Raw genomic sequence first — 19,678 nt, 5'->3', positions numbered from 1 at the left:
TAAGTGCATCACAGAAAGCCCCTGACAGAGACTTAGATTTATATACACCATACCTGGCTGCCATGCTTAGCATAGATTCAAACCTCCTCCTGCTGCAAATTGCTCATTAAGCAAGGCACAACAGTTGTGCTGACCAAGCTGTTTAAATACAATGAACTACTCACTGTTTTCTCCTGTCCTCTTTAACATGGTTGGTTCATAGTATCTCACTTGTACTGGTGCCCATTCACAAATCAGTCTGTAAATATTCCTGATTTTGTTCTGTATCTGTTCACCCTCTTAGCCCTTGAAGTGCAGTAATGTGGAGTAGTACTTTGTAGGGCATCGCTGCATTCACCTTTCACTTTGGGAGTACTTGAAGGGAAACTAGTGGATTAACACTGGATATATAAAACCAGCAATATTTGTATAAACAGCTGATTATAGAAAAGTGAGAAGAGCAGAGAAGTTTTCATTAGGAAAAGAAAAAGCTGGCAAATCATATTTTCCAAATTGAGATCAGATTTGCACTGCATGTATCTCCATAAAAAAGCACTGGACTTACATCAGTGACTTTAATTGTGCCTTTACCATGGCTCAGTATGTTTCTCTTTTGTCCTTTCTTGATTATTCCCTTGTTCAATGTGATTGCTGGTTTTCAATATGCAGCACTCCAGTTGAGCTATTTGCATTCATTAACCTTTCAACCTGCATTTTGGATTTCAGATTTCAGCTTGACTTTTCAGTTTCAGTTTTACTTTTTTTTTTTTTTTTTTTCTTCATTCTCACTCTCCAACCTTCTCCCAGAACTAAACAGTCAGAGACACACTTTGCCTAAAGTTTTAAAAAGTAATTATCTGTGCAAATGAGCCTCCAGATAGACCTACTTGTGTTTTATAGTTCATTTATTTCTTGGATGTTGTCATTCTAAGCAATTATTTGTACTGTTGCACCCTCATTCAGGGCTTCCCTTTAAATTGTTCCCATATTTTTCCTTTCCCATTGATCCCATATTTGACTAAACCAACTGCAGAAAAATAGTCTTATTTTTATACCACTGCAGGGTTCTTCAGGCTGATACAAAGTGATGACTCTAATTGTAGCTTGGACCTCCAATCTTTCAGTCTTGTTTCCTCCTCCAATAGTTGCCATCAGCTCTTTCTGTTCACCTCAAGAGTGTTCTTGCTTTCTATTCAAATGGCTCACATCAATCATGGCTGCAGGGATGTAATTGCCCTTGCCACCCTCTTTGACTTTGAATGCCTCACTGGCAATGGGAAAAATCCATTAAGATTGCATTTGGACTTCACGCAGATGCTTCATAATGCCCATGATCCTGCTCCTCCCAGTCATCTCTCTCCTCCCACTCCCACTGCACATTCAGATTGTCTTCCATCTGAAGTGTTTCTCATTTCTTATGTTCAGATGAAGTCTCAATCATCTTTGTTGTAGCTGCCCTTCTGACAAAGGATTTGATGCAAACCTCAACTTAGCAGAGGGGTCAGTACCCCTCTGACTCATGCATTAATCACAGAATTATAGAAAGGCAAGGGCTGGAAGGTATCTTAAAGATTCAGGTCTAACCCCCCTGTAATGGGCAGTGACACCAACCACTGGATCATGTTGCTCAAGACCCCACCCAGCCTGGCCTTGAACCCTTCTAGGGATGAGGCATCCACAGCTTCTCTGGGCAACCTGTGCCAGTGTCTCAGCATCCTCATAGGAAAGAATTTCCTAATGTCTTTCTTCCCTATTAATGAATCATGTCTCTTCCAAAAAAAGGATCTTTTTCCTGACATCCTGTAACAATCCTCTTATCACCAGCTGTGTGCCCTTTGCTGTTGAAGTCTGCATTTGTTGTACTTCATTATTAAGAGGCAGATATCTGCAAAGGGCAATTTGGCACTTAACTCCAGTGAGAAATATGCTACCCTCGGAGTAAAATTCCAAGCCAGAGAAGGTTTTAAAAGATGTATGTTAAACAAGGATAGGATAAATCATTACTCTGGGGTATTTTTTCATATAAAAGAACTTTGTAATTGTGGTAACATGGGAAGATATAATCCTAGCTCCAGTCCATCTGGGTTACTGAGTTTATTCCTGTTGCACACAGGAACAAAACAGAACTGCAGATATTTCAACGTACAGTAACAGGCAATTTCCTTATCCAGCAGAAAATGGCATGACACAGGCAACCTGTATCAGACCTGAGCAGTGTTCCTGTTGTTTCCTTTTAGCAGTGAAGGATATGGAAATGAGGATATAGGTTCAAACAGCCCTCAGAAATGCAAAGTTTCACATCCAAGAAGGAGGAAACCAGTGAGACTGGAATAAGTAGAGCTTTTTTCATCACCATGATATGGTCAGTCCTTTGTGGTGCACAGGGCCAGGACTGGAATTACAGGCACAGAGTAATCCTATAGATGTTTGAACATGGAACCATTCTGCCTCTCTGCTTCTTGAGTTTCTTGTACTCCTGGAGAAGATGGTACCTTTCAGCAATTCCCAAAGCATGCTATTGAGTTCTTATCACCTTAAGAGTATTTAGTGTCTAGCACTAGATTTTGTAGGAAGATACAAAACTCCAAATAACCAAGGATAAAACAGCAAATAAATCATATTTCAAACTTCTGTTATAGGCTGCTAGGAACAGTAACTGTGGCCTTCTATCCACAGCCCTGAGCACAGGATGTTAGAGAGCTACTTTTGATGTTTTGGTTTGCTTGTTTGGGGTTTTGTTGTTGTTTTGTTTGACAGTGAGAAGCGCACCCTTTTTTTAATTAAATTTGCCTTTCTGCCTGAGGTGTGTCAGAAGATATTTGGAATTCTCCTGTACAAAAAGAGACGCAGGGAGTCTGTCTTGAAAGCAACATGCACTTTCTGCAGTCTTCTGAAGGGAAGAGTATTTCTGTGCCAGCAAACATTTATCAGTTTCTTTATGAGACCTGAAGGAACATAATGTTTCCTGAAGGTTTGAATCACTTTGACACACACTTTCTGACTACCAGTGGTCCCCACTTGACTTAAAATCCTTGCACACTAATTTCACCCCTAGCTTGCATGTCTTTGATCACCAGTGGTAGTCTCCAGCAGCCCAAGATGTATTTGAAACTTGAACTCTATGGGTTATCTGTCTTTTGATGCCTTTGATCTCAAATAGCTTTTGTCATGATAGATGATGTGGTGCCAGTGGCCAGACAGATCAGGACCTGAGCTTTTCAGGCTCACTGAGCTCCCACCAAGAATGTGGAAAATATCCTTTTGTTCTTCTTGTTATCTTATTATTATTTTCTTCATGAGAACTGCTCCTGGTCACAGGTGGTGTTTTGCTGTTACTTCACAACCAGTATATAACCTTTATGAACTCTGAAACTACTATGGCACTTTGACTCAGTTGTTACAGTAAAAAGGCCAGAACATTATAGAATCATAGGATGGCTTAGGTTGGAAGGGGCCTTAGAGATTATCTGCTCCAACCTACCTGCCATGGTAGGTCACCTTTGTGGTCCTCCTCTGGACTCATTCCAACAGATTCCAACAGTTCCTTCTTACGGTGGGGTCACCAGCACTGGACGCAACGTTCAATATAAGGTCTCACAAGAGCAAAGTAGAGGGGGAGAATCACCTGTCTTGATCTGCTGGCCATGGACTTCTTGATGGACCCCAGGATATGGCTGGCCTTCTGAGCTGCAGGAGTGCACTGCCAGCTCCTGCTGAGGTTCTTGTCAATCAACACCCCCAGAGCCTTCTCTTCAGGACTACTCTCAATGCCCTGTACCCAGCTTCTCCTTGTGCCTGGGACTGACCCCAGAGGCAGGACCTTGCACTTGGCTGCACTTGGCTGCACTTGGCACATGTCTACCTGGACTTCAGCAAGGCCTTTGACACCGTCTCCCACAGCATTCTCCTGAAAAAGCTGTCAGCCCACAGCTTGGACAGGGGCACGCTGTGCTGGGTTAAGAACTGGCTGGAAGGCTGGGCCCAGAGAGTGGTGCTGAATGGGGCTGCATCCAGTTGGTGGCCGGTGACTAGTGGTGTCGTCCAGGGATTAGTGTTGGGCCCAGTTCTGTTTAATATCTTCATTGATGATTTAGATGAGGGGATAGTCCATCATCAGCAAATTTGCAGATGACACTAAGCTGGGGGGGAGTGTCGATCAGCTGAAAGGCAGGAGGGCTCTGCAGAGGGACCTGGACAGACTGGAGAGTTGGGCTGATTCCAATGGGATGAGGTTCAACAAGGCCAAGTACCGGGTCCTGCACTTTGGCCACAACAACCCCATGGGGAGCTCCAGGCTGGGCACAGAGTGGTTGGAGAGCAGCCAGGCAGAAAGGGACCTGGGAGTCTGGATTGACAGGAAGCTGAACATGAGCCAGCAGTGTGCCCAGGTAGCCAAGAAGGCCAATGGCATCCTGGCCTGGATCAGGAACAGTGTGGCCAGCAGGCCCAAGGAAGGGATTCTGCCCCTGTACTCAGCCCTGGTGAGGCCACACCTCGAGTCCTGTGTCCAGTTCTGGGCCCATAAGTTTAGGAAGGAGATTGAGGTGCTGGAGCGGATCCAAAGGAGGGCAACCAGGCTGGTGAAAGAACTCAAGCACAGATCCTATGAGGAGAGGCTGAGGGAGCTGGGGCTGTTCAGCCTGGAGAAAAGGAGGCTCAGGGGAGACCTCATCACTCCCTGAAAGGAGGTTGTAACCGGGTGGACGTTGGTCTCTTTTGCCAGACGACTTTCAACAAGACAAGAGGGCACGGTCTCAAGTTGTGCCAGGGGAGGTTTAGGTTGGATATTAGAAATAATTTCTTTATGAAGAGGGTGATCAGACATTGGAATAGGCTGCCCCAGGAAGTAGTGGATTCTCCATCCCTGGAGATATTTAAGGAGAGACTGGATGTGGCACTCAGTGCCATGGTCTGGTAACTGCAGCAGTAGTGGATCAAGGGTTGGACTTGATGATCTCTGAGGTCCCTTCCAACCCAGCCGACTCTATGATTCTATGATCTATAATTTGTTCTCCATGGGGTGTGAATGACAGCTGGAATTCCAAGCTCGATGCTCTCATATGGAAGTACAATTGAGAGCAAAGGCTCTATTTCCCAAAGGAGGTAAAAGGCTTAATAAAGCTGAGCAGTCAGGGAGCTCCTCTTGTAATTTGGGAGGAAACTAAGCAACCTATTTGACAGTACATTTCAGCATGTGGATTACTCATCCTGAGGCTCCATTAAGAGTTTGCTGTGAGTCCTGCACAAAGGCAGCCGTGTCTCAGTGGGGAGCTGCTGGATACACTCCCTTTCTCAGGAGGAAATACCTTACACAGAAGCTGGTGTTGCTGAAACAGCTGCTTGGAACTCCCCAGACCTCCAGCAAGTAGCACATTGATAAAACAGAGCAGAAAGGGTGAGAGTTCCCTTCACTCATGGGGCCCCTGCTAAAAACATGGACTCTTGCTTCTCTCCCAAGCCCATATCACAGTACTGAATGTTGATCCTCACCTCTCTGCTTTGCATCCTGAAGCTTTTTTGCACAGATTTGCCTTCAAAACTTTGAATGTAGCATTGACAAAATGTCTAACTTCACTGCAATGTCTGTAGAAAATATGATATCCTTCGTGTGCACATACTCTGATTCACAGCTCTTAACACTGGGAGAAACTGAACTTCCTGAATCTTATAGTAGATTTTTTTTTGCCACTGTTGTGCTTCCATTTATTTTGTAATAGCAGTAACTGAGCCATTTTTAGATGATTGTAATTTATACGATTTTAATCTGAATTTTCTAAATTCCCAACTGTACCTAATATCCTTCTTCTAAACTAATATGCTTATTTCTTCTCACTCAAAGTATTTCATTGTTCCCCAGAAATATGGTATTTGAGTACATGTAGAAATTATTTCCACTGACATCAAGGTTCAACCTGATTCTTTGTGAAAATGGGAAGAGTGCATCAGGTATACAGGCACAGGTTTTTTTTTTTGTGTTCAATTACTGGGACTGGTTCCCAGAACACAGCTCATCTGCCTCCAGAAATAGTTCTTTAAAATCAGGCTGAAGCCCCAAATCCCTAAGTGAAATCTCAGAGATGCTAAATGAAATGAGAGCCAAAAGGGGTTTTCACACACCTGTGTGAATCTGGCCCATTTCACTTCAGACAGGTATCAGTGATATTTTCCACTATATATATACCTTATGTGTATTCCATATCTATAGTTTTTGCTCTTTGGTAGACATTTTCATTCACTGTGAAAGAATTCAGCCGGCTGTTGAAGAGAATTTCTCCCTCCCTGAAAAACATGTGAGGGTAGCAGGATAAATTTCTGTTCACAACCTATATTAGGCTGTTGATCTTCTCTCTAAGTGACTGTAAGCAGAGTCACATATTGAAAATGTGAAGCCCCTCAGACAGAAAATCCAATACCTTATTTTTTGTGTGTGTACTTAAGCTGCTGCCCTATAGCACAGCACATTATGGTACCAATCTGGGCTTTCTGTTGGTGTGCAGAAAAGCAGGAGGAGCAGCCAGCTGTGCTCCTTGAAGGAGATGCATGTGGGGAATACCAGTGTGGAGGTACCAGGAACACAGAGGGACCCCAAAGAGAAAAGAGATTTTTTTGAGCATTCCAACAAAGAATGAAGTCAGGACCTTGTAGAAAATGGAATGCCTTACTACTTTAAAAAACACTCTGGGTGAATTGTTACCAACTTTAAGGGTTAAGAGTGTTCTCATTGTAATTCCTTTATCTATGAATCCAACATTATTTTAACAATCAGTTTATATTTTATATCAATCAGGCACTGCAACTTTTCATAACAAGAAGAAGGAAAACATGATAGGCTTGTCATAAGAAATGCTTATGACCCTTGCCTGCTTAGTTTGTAGGGCCAGAACGGGGTCTTGAGTTCGTCCATCACTATTGGGCCATCTAATGCACAGCAATTCCAGCAGAGGAATTTGGAGGCAGGAGGGAAAATCAACATGTGAAGCATAAAACATAAATAGCAGAATGTGCAATGAATGTTCCTCAGTGTTGCTAAGCAATATGCCAGACGTGGGCAAGAGAGATGCCATCCTGGGAGCTCTCCAAGTTGCCAGCCCTTAATGTAATATTCTCCTGCCCAAGATGCCCAAAAGGCAAAATGGATTTGAGAACAAGGGCGAGTGCAGTGGAGAGCACATTAGGAAACTACTGGGGAGAAATAACAGCTTCTGAAATTCACATCCATTAATAAAATATGTGACATAAGCTTGAGAAGCCCTGGTGGAGTCATATTCAGAGGCATCAGTGAAGTTTACTGGCTCATTTCTTAGCTTAAAAATATATCCATGTCTTCTGTCCTTCAGACAATTTCCTATTTAATTCCAAAATGTGGCATGGAAACCACTCCATCTGGTGGTCTGGGCCTTGAAAACATGAAGAAAGATCACCCAGTGCTCCCACAAGGGAGGAACTTTGTAATGTTCATGTTACAACTTTCCCAGCATTTATTTAGTATCCTCTGGATGAAGATCTGGTGTTTTTAAAAAAATGAAACATTCTGCTAGCCATGGGAATAAAGGGAATTTGGAAGAGAACGGGCTAATGAAAGAGCACCTGCTTGAGGGGTATTCATCAGAAAACTTCTCAAAGTGAGCGTGAAAACAGCAATTCATTATTTTCCATAGGCAGCCTGAACTGTATCTTTCCAGCTGATAGACATTAGAAGTGTGGAGAAAATTCATATTTCTTGTCTGTTCAGCCCAGATTAATGTCCTGGCCACATCCCAGCTGTGTGTAAGGACAGTTTCAGATGGTCACTTGCCTTGCTTTCCTCAGTGCCTTGGTGAGTTAGCTCCGGAGAACAGCCAAGCATCCACCCAGCTGCTTGCTCTTCCATTCAACTTGTTGAGAGAAATAAGGATAAAAAAGCTAATTGATGGAGATGAAGACAGGGGCATGACTTGACAATTACCCTTGCAGGCAAAGCAGACTCAACTTGAGAAAAATCGATTAATTGCCAATTACAAAAAGATAAATATATACTGATTAGGACAGGTAGTGGGAACCAGAGACAAACATTAACAACTTTTCCTTTTGCCAGGCCCATCTTCAACCTTCCATTCTCAACAGGGCTCAGACAGACTGTTCCTGGGCTCAACAGCTGGGGCCAGACCCCACACCCCTGTGTGCATCCCACCTCCAGGGCATCATCAGCCTTTCCAGAGCTCAGCTGAAGTTGGTTACCCACAGCTCCTGAAGAGATAAAGAGCCTGTATGTACATGATTGTGAACCCTTACAGCTGCAGGACAAAACTCCTAAATGGGGTCTGCCTGCAGTAATCTGTACCACTACCTGAACCCTAAGAAGAGAAAAATCTCCACATATCCTCATGGACTCAGCCTGACTTTCAGAATTCCTTTTGAAAGCAGTTGCCTCAGGGCCCACCTGGGCCCACAGTTCTTGCTGAAGATGAGAAGCAAGCACCTCTTTTTTATGGAATAGGTCAAAGCCCATGGTAGAATCACATACCTGCTTTTCTGCATTATCAGGAAATTCTTAGTTGTTTCCTTTCTCCTTTATGTGAGAATCTACTTTTTCAGGAAATCGAATCTGCAAAGGAATCTGACACCCAGGAGGTTAAATGGGCAGGAAAGGGTTGTAGGATTTGCTTCTGGCCATCAGCAGAAGTCTATGTACAAACAAATAATTCCTGTTAGATTTTACCATAAAACTTAGTGGAACAGTGTAACAACAGTGACTTCCCCAGTCTCATTTGTTAGCATGTTTCCCCTATTGAAAGAGCTTTTCTTCCACAAAGAAAGGATGTTTTCAGGAGGTTGCAGAGAGGCAGATGTCTGAGTACTAGATAAGACAGCAAATCCCAGTCCCAAATGCTTCCCTAAGTACCAATCTCTTATTTCAGTTTTAATTTGACTTAAGCACTAAGAATACTGATGTACTTCAGTTTAGTAGGACTGTACACTTCTAGATATTAGGGGGTTTTTGTTTGCATTGTCAGTCTGAGAGAAAAAAAGAAGTCTAGTTTTTTCTAAGCTTGTGCCCTATGGAAGAAAGGGAAGGGAAGGGAAGGGAAGGGAAGGGAAGGGAAGGGAAGGGAAGGGAAGGGAAGGGAAGGGAAGGGAAGGGAAGGGAAGGGAAGGGAAGGGAAGGGAAGGGAAGGGAAGGGAAGGGAAGGGAAGGGAAGGGAAGGGAAGGGAAGGGAAGGGAAGGGAAGGGAAGGGAAGGGAAGGGAAGGGAAGGGAAGGGAAGGGAAGGGAAGGGAAGGGAAGGGAAGGGAAGGGAAGGACCTGTGGAAATAAATATCTGAGGTTTGTGATAATCTCTTGACAGTTAACTCAGTAAGGGATCAAGCAGAGTTTGTTTCTTTTGTGAGGAAGAAACCAGAGTACTATGGGGCTGGAAAGCATAATAAGGAATAATTTATTTTCTGTTTGGGGTCTTCTCACCACATCCTTTCTCTTGCATTCAGGAGCCAGGACTCTGCAGTACAAAGGTCACACTTTGTCTGTAATCTGAAGCATGGGTAAAGGACATAAATATAAGGTAAAGGACAGTTTTCTTCCTAGATCAGTCAGTTCTTTGTAGTTATTCTTATTACAAGTTAGCACATGGTATAGAGTTTTCTGGCTTTCAATGTGCCAAGGTCATTTGGGTAAGATGGACTGGTTCATTGATCTCACATTTATTCTGGGTCTGCAGTTACCTCTTTCTATTTTCCTGTCTCAATATATAATTTAAGGCTATAGCAAAGCATCCTTGCTCTCCTTTACTTGCAGAAACTGCCTTTTTCCAGTTCAGGTTGTCAAAAGCTATTCTGTTCATTTGACTTGTTGCCACAGTTGCCTCAATTTAGCTTCTGGTCTCTTCATGTTGACCTATGTTCTTTGATCCATAGATTTTCATGTCACTCCTTTAGCAGGATGTTAGTTGCTAATATTTTGTTCTTCTCAAAAGAAAAAAACCCCAAAAAACAAAACAGCAAAGTAAGAAAAGAGAAGGATGAAATTTCACAATAGTTACCAAATTTAGCTTAATTTTTACATAGCTAATTAATTTCTTTATTGGCTAAATTAATGTAATTAATTTTACATTTTAATTTTCAGACTCCTATGATGTGGAACAAAATTTGGTTGATCTCTCTAAGCTCCTGGTTTTGATATAAATGCAGAAGTTTTGTTCTGAATTCTAAGCAGGCTCTACCAATCCTGCATCTCTGCACAAGCTCTATAACAATATTTTTCCTTCTTCCCTACCTGTTACAGATGATTTATCACAGATATTAAACTATCCCCAGCCCCAACAAAATACTTCACTTTTCTGCTAAGAAGCAGATGCTTGCCAGCTTATATTTATTATATAGCAATGTTATCCTAGAGCAAATTGAAAAATGCATTCTGTAAAATTGAAGTTTGTTTTTTTTCTTTCCACCCCTGTTTTCTTTCAGTAAGAATGATCATGGAGAAATTTCACAGTGTTTTGCCATTGTGCTGTCCCACGAATGTCAGCTATGTTCAATTTATTCATCAAGGCATGGAGAATGTAGTAATAAAGGTTCCAGTCAGTCACTTTTCTTATTCAACAGAAAGAATGGTAAAAGGTGGATTTCTAGGTCTTGCAGAGTGATGCCCATCAGGGCTTTTTTTTGGCATGGGGTTATTGAAAGCCTGATCAGAAATAGGCCTTTGGAAGAAGGGAAACTGTGCTTACAAAGATTAATAAGGTGGCAGTTCATGGATATACATGAGCTTGTGGCTTTAAATTGTCATTCTGACCTGGGCAATAGCAGAAATACCTCCAGCTGTAAAACTTGAGGGACCACTGAGCTGTCTGAAGGTCTGAGGCTTTGGGCTTGGAAAGGCCTCAACACTCAGCTGTTTACATTGTACAAAAGTACCAGATCACTTCAACAGTAAGTTAAAGTGATTTGTGCTGAATTTTTACCATCTCTGTTAAAATTAGCTGTAAGAAAAATCTATGAGCTAGTTTCTTGGGTCAAACATTATCACTGCAGATATGGTTTGAAAATTTCTGAAGGAAAACCAACCCACAAACCTTTTGTCCTTTGGCTGTAGGATCCTCTACACATCACCCCAGTCTCTTGCATGAGACAGGTCTGTCAGAACAAGTCAGAACCCCTGTCACTGTCCCACACATGGAACAGATGGTTGTAATTTCCTCTCATGGTTTCCAAGTGACACTCTCCAGTTTGCCCTCTCCATTTCCCCACTTGGAGTTTGGATAATGTGCATGATGAGGTGCCACGTGGGAGTAACAGAAACTGAATCCTGTGCTTGCAGTGACAGGATACACTCAATAACAAACAATAAAAGGACCAGCCTTTGCTCCAGGCCCATCAGTGGCGGAGATGGAAGAGAGACAGAATGGCTCCCAGGGAGTCCTTGTCCTCACAACTGTCTTACCCTTGGGCAATCTCATACTCTGGGCCTGGAAGCTGAGCATGGGGGAACTGCAGCATCTTCAGGGTGTAGGGTGACAAAGACTGAGTGAATCCAAAAGTTTGACAGAGAAGAGGCATCATCTAGGGCTACCTGCCATGAACTGCTTCAGGATTCTCATGCTCATTTAAAGTGTTCTGAGCCCACTACTGTCCTTGAAAGTCTGGCTATGTCATCTCGTGGTACTTGTTAGCTAGTTAGTGGGTTACCTAGCAAACAGCTGTTTGCTGGTTAGATGGATAATTACATGCACTCCAAGCCAAGTGGTCATGCAGATGTGCAGTGTATAGCCCGGATTAATTGTCCAGCATTTTACTCTCTGAGCTGCCAGGAGACTTCTGACAGCTTTCATATTCCCATCTGCTCTCGTGCTTCTAGAGGCTGTAGATGTGTAAGTAGGAAGAGTGAAACTCCACTGTGGGGTCATGCAGACTTTACGTCCTTCCTCTTTAACTCAAAGATCACAAAAACCAATAGTAAGGATCTGGAATACATCTAGAGGCACAATTAAATCTCTCCTCAAAATCAGTATTTCCAAGAACTGAAAAAGTACAAGAGAGTGGAATTGCTGTTTTGCATCCTATATGCAGCTCCCAGAGGAACATGCTCACAGAGATTCCTTTGCTCTGTACTCAGATGAATTTCAGTCACGGTGTTTATTTGCAGCCTTCCCTGGCAGAAGGCAGATTTTTCCCTGTGAAGCCATTTGGTTCAAATCCAAATGACAGCATTTCTCAGAACAAGCACAAAGCTATTTGCTTTCTTGAAGCCACACAGGACATGCTCATTTCTATAAGATCTTCTTAACAGTTGAGCGATATCTTAACAAACCCTTTCATGAGGGATGTGAATGATAATAAAGTGAGCAAACTTGTTACTTTTCCACAGCCACAATTTGGAAAGAAATGCAGGTCTTGGTTATTTTGTTTTATTTTTACCTTCTGTGAAATGCCCCACAAAACCCCTCAAAAATTAAAAAAAAAAAACCGAACCCCTCACTTCTGGGAAGTGTAGTGTCTCTGTACTTATGGGAAGAGATAATGAAGTATTTCCTATCAACCAAGGACAGTTAGTGCCAAGATTAAAGAGAATATCTATATTCTCATGAAGAATATAAATATCTATAAATAGGCATGTCCTTAACAAGTGCACATCAAAGAAAGTCAGAGAGAGGAAAGATGGAGGCAGTTTCTCTGCACTCCCTCTCCTGCTGGTATATTTATGGCTGAATTGCAGGTATCCAAATTGTAGTCAGTAAACAGTACAATTTCAGTGGTTTTGTTTCAGTTCATCTGGATGGCCTCAGAACCACCTGGGACCTCACTGAGTTTGGTGTTGTACAACACATAGCAAAGTGCATTGCTGCCCCTTGGTTGTATATGAATAAAAAGGCTCAGAATGTAAGGGTCTGGAGAAGCAAATTCTCTTGTTATTAATGCTGGAGAAAGTGAGAGGGAAGATTGAAAAGGGCACAGGTCTCCCCTATGGCTGTCATGTTCCTTGGCAATTACAGTAAGGTTCATTTATAGTAAGACTGAGCTTCAGTTCCCTTCTTATTGGAAAAAATTGCCTCTACCTTCCACTGGAGTTAGACAAAACATACCATACTATACTAAAGATCAAAGTTTTTATTAACTTAACTTCTTAACTAGTATTTGTTCCTGGAATGAAAAGATGACTGGTGGTGATGGCTGCAGGGGAAAACTGTTTAATCATGTGGTTTAGGATTAAGGCTGTTTGTAGATTCATTAATGACACGTAATTAAGAAGCAGTCAACTATACATTCAGAATCAGTAATACAACAGATAAAGCCCAGTACTAGACAACTGCAATATGTTTAATGATTTAAACTTAACACCCTACTACAAACAGTCAAAGGCTACTGAAGGCAGACACCCAACCTGCATATTTTTTATTATTTTGCTATATTACAGAAGCACTGTGTGAGGCTTTACTGATGTGAAGTTTGTGCTTGTCATAATGGGGTGAATTAGTATGTAATGCAGCAAAAGTAAGTTTATTTTTCTCAATGCCTAAAGCCCTTCCTCAATTTTAGTATTGTACACCAGCTTCTTAGTCAAGGTATATGTATTTCCAGCTCACCTCATGGTTAGTTAGTATATCAAAGTGACAAATATTATGTACTTCCCATTTGTGAATTCTGCAGATGAACTGAAAGTTGCTGCAAAAAAGAATACAATAAATAAAGTATCCAGTTTCAGCTGTTATACATTGTGGAGCTTAGCAAGTGCTCAGAGGCAGAGAAAGGATTATGGATGTGGAAAGAGAAATATTGTGGTTTTTTCTCTTTATTTTTTAACTTAGCCTGAACATGATGTCAGGAATTTGTTTATTATTATGGACTTGAGAAATCAGAAGCTAACAAAAGCATGCAATTTATAGATAAATTACCTGATCCTTATTATTTCTTCTTTTGCTCTACATCCACATGTTCCTATCTGACTACAGAAGACAAGGTAACCCCAAATCATGGCCCCAGACAGTGGATGCCTGTGCTGAGTGGGTTGGGTAGGTTGGGTCTCAGAGACAGAAGAAAATTTCACAAGTTCTCAAAAAATATTCCAGTGTACAAAACTATGAAAATATATACACTTAATACAATAGTAATCTGGATTTAGAAGAAAAAGTAAAGGAAAGCAGGTACCTCTGATATTTTTCATACCACCAAGGAGTAACTGCTACTAGGTAAGAACAGAGGTGATGAATAATGGTGTTTTTGTGAGGATGCTCCATTGTACAAGGACACCAAGATACTGGCAAAGCTAGTGACCAAGTTCACCTCAAAAAGCAAGGCATAACAGGGAAATACTGAAACATGCTCATGCTGCCAACTAGAACTATGAAAATGCAGACAATAGGGCAATAGTTATGGATTTAGCCAACAGTCATTAAGAACTTCACGAGTTTCTCTAGGAAATGTTATTCCATCTGAACCTCATTCCACAAATTTACAAATTTTCTTGTGTGAAAGAGCAGCATTGCAGAGAACGTTTCTTAGGCACAGACACACTTCCCTCTTTGATGACAGCAACATCAAGTTACTACAGATCTTTGCTGGACATATCTTTGAAAATTATGCTGAAAAGAGTGTCCCTGGATTATTCAGTTTTTTCCACAATGTTTTTTATTGCTATCAGATTTTGTACCATTGTCCCTGGAGAAATGTTCTGGAAAGGAAAGGTTAATGAGATGCTATAGACAGTGACTGTGACCTATATTATCTTTCCTGGTGGTCAAAGAATAGGAACAACCACAGCTGGAAAATGAAACAAGAGAATTTTACCTTTAATCCTCCTGTCTTTGTAAAGAAAAAAAGTGAAAATTTAAAACAGGGCCTTTTCTTTTCTCATTTTCTTTTGTCATTGGTAAAAAATAGGTTATGTCAGCAAAGGAATGGCACCATTTAGAAAGGCAATGGAGAAACCAAGGAAATACAAAGGGAGACAAGAAAGATAAAAGTATCAGAGAAACAATTCTAAGTGGAGTCATGGAGGGAGCTGGATTTATATGTTCTATAACAATGAAGATTAATGAAGGATGTTATCATGATTTATATATAGTTTCAGAGTAACTATAAATATGCAGAAGAGAATTCTCAGAGGATGATATAATAAGACATAATTGTCTCAAAATATGAACAGCAGACTTTAGGATAGGTTATTTAGACATATTTCTTAATGAGAAGGATAATCAAGGGAAGGGGCTGAAACAACATCCTCATGGAGAATCTCAACTGGGTAAAGTGAGATCTTATCCTTACTGATCTTCTCATAGATTTGAAATACCAGACTGATATTAAGTGGATTGATATTAAATTAATCACAGATCACAGAGGCTAATTTTGGATTCCCTCATTTTCTGATGAGAAGTAACAAAAATCTAAGTGCTGTAGGTCAGATTCCTTACACTGAAATTGATTAAATTAATCAAATAGGTCATATATTATTTTTTATTATTTGTCCTTCTTTTTGCCCTTGAGTGGAGTGGGACTTTTTTTTTCAAGACTCATGGACAGCGTGTCAGTCAGTTCCCACCTTCAAGGACCCACTAATGTCTCATGAACTGTAACAAAGCATGTGAAAGTAATCAACAAAATCCACTGTTATGTGTTAAAATTCATGAAAATAAATCATGTCACGGACTGCACTTTTTCTTCAAAGGCTTAATCCTGTGCTAAGAAAAAAATATGAGTGCTATCTTGTTATTGCTACCAAAACAACATCTGAAAATACCTGAGTCAGAAGTGTGAGAGATACAAAGATGCAAAAGCATCTTTGATGATGAAAGTAGTGATTAATTTCAGGTAGGAGAAAGCACTTTCCAATGGATGCTATAGCATTAAAAATCCCCTGTCACCTTCAGGCATGACAGTATGAGGTGCCTGAGGTGCCTCAGGCATCACAGCAACAGTGTCATATATATAATATTTAGTGATGTTCTGAGATCCAGAAGTGTGTGCTTCCTCTAAGTCTTGGGAATGTCTCTCTCATTGAAGCTGTTAAGTACAAAGAAGTGAAATCTAACTCAGGCAACAATTCACTAATTATGGGTTCACCAAGGAAGGAAAGAATCTCTAGGTTATTCAACATATCAGCTCTATTCCAATCCTGGCACTTTGTGTGCACACCAGCAGATCTTATATCCTTGCTATTTGGTAGAACTAAAATGTGGAAGATACCTCTACATTTTTCTGCTTTCTAGTGTACTGAGAATTCAGTCAATTTTTATTCTCATAAAATTTAGCCCATGCAAGGATTAAAATATCCAATATCCAATTATATCAGGAGTACTATTATGAATCTATAATGGAGGAACATTTAAATTCCTGAATGATAAATATCTTGACTTTTTACATCCATTTCCCTCCCCATGGATCTCAATCACACAGCATTTCAGAAGGTGGGGTTAAGGTTCTCCCTGGGAGGAAACTAAATTTCAAAAATCATAAAACTCTTCAAACAAGATTAAGTTTTGCCCATTGCTGAAGCTTAATCATAGTCTTCTTCTCTGTCCTTCTGTCCCAGGGCTACAGTGACCTCTGATGATCTCTGTGCATGGTGCTGGCACATTTTTCTCTGCAGTCCTCAGTACCAGCACACACATGCTATGTAGACAACAAGGTTTTCCAAAGAAACCATAATTTTGCACAGACACACACAGAGACAGATTAAAAAATTCCATCTATTAATAAAGATAGATACCAATAATAAAATATTAGTGACTAGTAACCTAACCTGAAGCCATAGTAATCTGAACTAGATTTGCTGTTACCAGTTGCAGGTCAGAGATGAATCTATATTATCAGACATGTTTTAGACCTATCCAGGCCCTTGGTAGCACATGCTCTCAATAATTGGATTTTATCTGGACAAGCTAAGTCACAGAGACATGCTTCAAAGTGAAGATGACCAAGAGACAGGCCAAGATGAGCACTGTTGCCAGCTGGGGATGGGGAATTGTCATACAACTGAAAAGTTACACTCTAAAGAAAGACTTGGGAATTAACTAAAGGCTTACAGGTTTGCTTGTTTGTTTATTAAATGAGGTAACTTTTCCTCACTTAGGCTATCAGCAGAATTTCATTTTGGACTTTTAAAGCCCCATGATCTTCAGTTTGAGCTAAATAAGGCTTTTTATTGAACTAATTCCTTTGTCATGTGTATTAGTCTCCTGGGGGAAAATTACAAGTACATACTTTTTCTCATGAAAATGACAGCACTCAGAACTGATTTTGTTGATGATTTCTCTATCTAGGTAGATTGTAGGCTTTTTATTTTCTTAAAGATCTGATATGTGCCAATGAGAAGAAAGTCATTCTTATGGAGAATGAAACATTGTGGACTGAAAAGCAAAGCAGCAGCACAGTCCCACACTGTGGAATGTGGATTTTTGTAAATACATCACCAAAAGTCTGCTCACAAATAGAGTGCTAGTTCAGTGGGAAAATTTAGGAACACATCACTGGGAGGCTGTTTTATTCTTCAAATGGGAAACAGACACACTAAATATCAATACTGTTTGCAATTTGTAGTGATTTAATATACCAGGAATGATCCAGGGCAGTGACAAAAGAAGAGATCTCTAGAAACCTGGAACCTGAGCGTCTCAAAAAATATGAAATACAGACTACATGACAAAGCAGTGTGAACACTGTGCTTAGTGGTAACATGGTTATCTTATTATACAGCTTGTCTTTAAAAGAAAGCATGTGGTAGTTCTGCATTAGCAATAAATTAGCTAGGACAATTTTTATGCATTGCTAATGCTAAATTTATAGAATCTTACAGAATTTTATGATGATCAACAATTGACACTGAGGACTGCTAGAATTTTGAATGTGACAGGAGAGATAAACCAAGCAGTAAGATTAGGAAATGGTGTGTCTTCTGGTATATAGTAACTGCCTATGTGGAATTTACTCATTGATCATCAGCTACCCATATTTGTCAAGCAGTCAGTGAAGAACTTGCTCCATGACAGTGAATACTTAAAGGGTTTATAACTACTGTAAAAATCACATCTGTTATTATTTCATAGAGCAATTTTTATATGAAGAGAAAAAAAACTTGCTAAATCATGACAAAATATTGGATATGGTCTGATCTGTAATATTTTTGTCACAAGTAAGTGATGAAAGTTTCCTTTGTTTATTTTCTCTTTAGATAGTGTTATAATTTTGCTTCATACCTGAAAATTTTATTTGATTCTTTTCCAAGATATATCTAAAGCTTACAAAAACTATTGCAAATACAATCCAAAGTGTGTCAAATCTCCTGTAGTTTACTCTGGTAGTTGCATGGATAGATTTCAACCACTACAATATTTTCTCCTGCAAAGAGCTATTCTGGTTTTCTTCTTGCTTTTTGTTTACATACTTCTGCTGGGATGACTCAGTTCACAATCTAACTCCTGTTTCCATTTTTACTCTGGTGATACTTGTCCTGATTTTTTCCTACACTCATAATCAAAGAACGACCTCAAATAATCAAGAAGACTATAGCCTGCAAGAGAGCTTCTTACAGCTAAATTTAACTCAGCTGCAAATTCTCTAGGGGATGAGAGTGAGTGGGCTTGGAATATTGTTTGGAGTATGGTGCTAGTCTTTTAGGTCACATAACAAGCAGTTTTGACCTTCTGCTTCAGCTACATTTTCATAGCTGTTTTAACTTTTTATCTTTTTTCCCCCTTCCTTCAGATTATAGAAGGGAATTTTTAAGCTCAGGTGTTGTGAAACACTTCATGGATCTAAAAGTGCTTCAGTAGAATGTGATGCAGCACTTGATAACCTAAGCTAGACCTGAAGGTCTTACCAACTATATCTAACCAAATGATTGAATGAGAGACTGGGATCAGCTAACTGATGATTCAGGAAGCATTCATATTGTTTAATAATTACTGCAGAGCAGTGCACAATGTGGTCTGTACCAGTTGGATCTTTCAGGAGCTCAGGGGAGTTGTGGATGCTCACTCCCTGGAAGTTTTTATGAGGTTGCATGAGGCTTTCAGCCTAGTGGAAGGTGTCACTGCCCAAGCAGAGTTTGAAATAGATGATCTTTAAAGTCCCTTCCAACTGAAACCATTCTATGATTCCACGGCTTTCTGGGCATGTTCTGTCACTTGGAAATTTATGTGAAGCCACACTCATTTTCTCTGGTGGTGATGAGGATTTTATCCACGTGAATGAGAGCAATGGTGTGCTGCTTGGTTTCAGGGTCAAAGAATTGGCTTAGTTTAATTACTTCTACATATGTAGAAACTGAGATCTACTTTGTGCATGGTTAGTTTAGAAAGGGAGAAAATTCAGTTTGCTCCACTTCTTATGAATGATGGTACCATTAAAGGAGGATTTCACTGCTTGGTCCTTTCTGCTGGATGAGTCCATGAAGACTATTGAAACCAACTTCAAGGCTGCTCTGTACCTTAAAATGTAATAATAAGAAATTAGGGGTCATTTATAGATAAACATGCAACTGTGCAAGAAACCTCAAGAAATCACTTGATATTTCCTGTAATTCACTGAAAACCTAACACCTGCTCTGAAGATACCTACACCATCTCCTGTGCTGTTACAGCTCAGAAATTGTCTGATAGCACCATCACATCCTTGGTTCAAATGCATCAGCCTGGAAAAGTGGTACACAAGTCTCCCAAACCCCAGCTATGCAATTCCTACACCTCATGTAAGATATCTGTGGATATGGCCTGTCCTATTGAGCAAGTGGGTCT

This window comes from Calypte anna, chromosome 2, assembly GCF_003957555.1.
Source record: "Calypte anna isolate BGI_N300 chromosome 2, bCalAnn1_v1.p, whole genome shotgun sequence".
NCBI classification, from domain to species: Eukaryota; Metazoa; Chordata; class Aves; order Apodiformes; family Trochilidae; genus Calypte; species Calypte anna.
Note: the sequence above shows the minus strand (reverse complement) of the source record.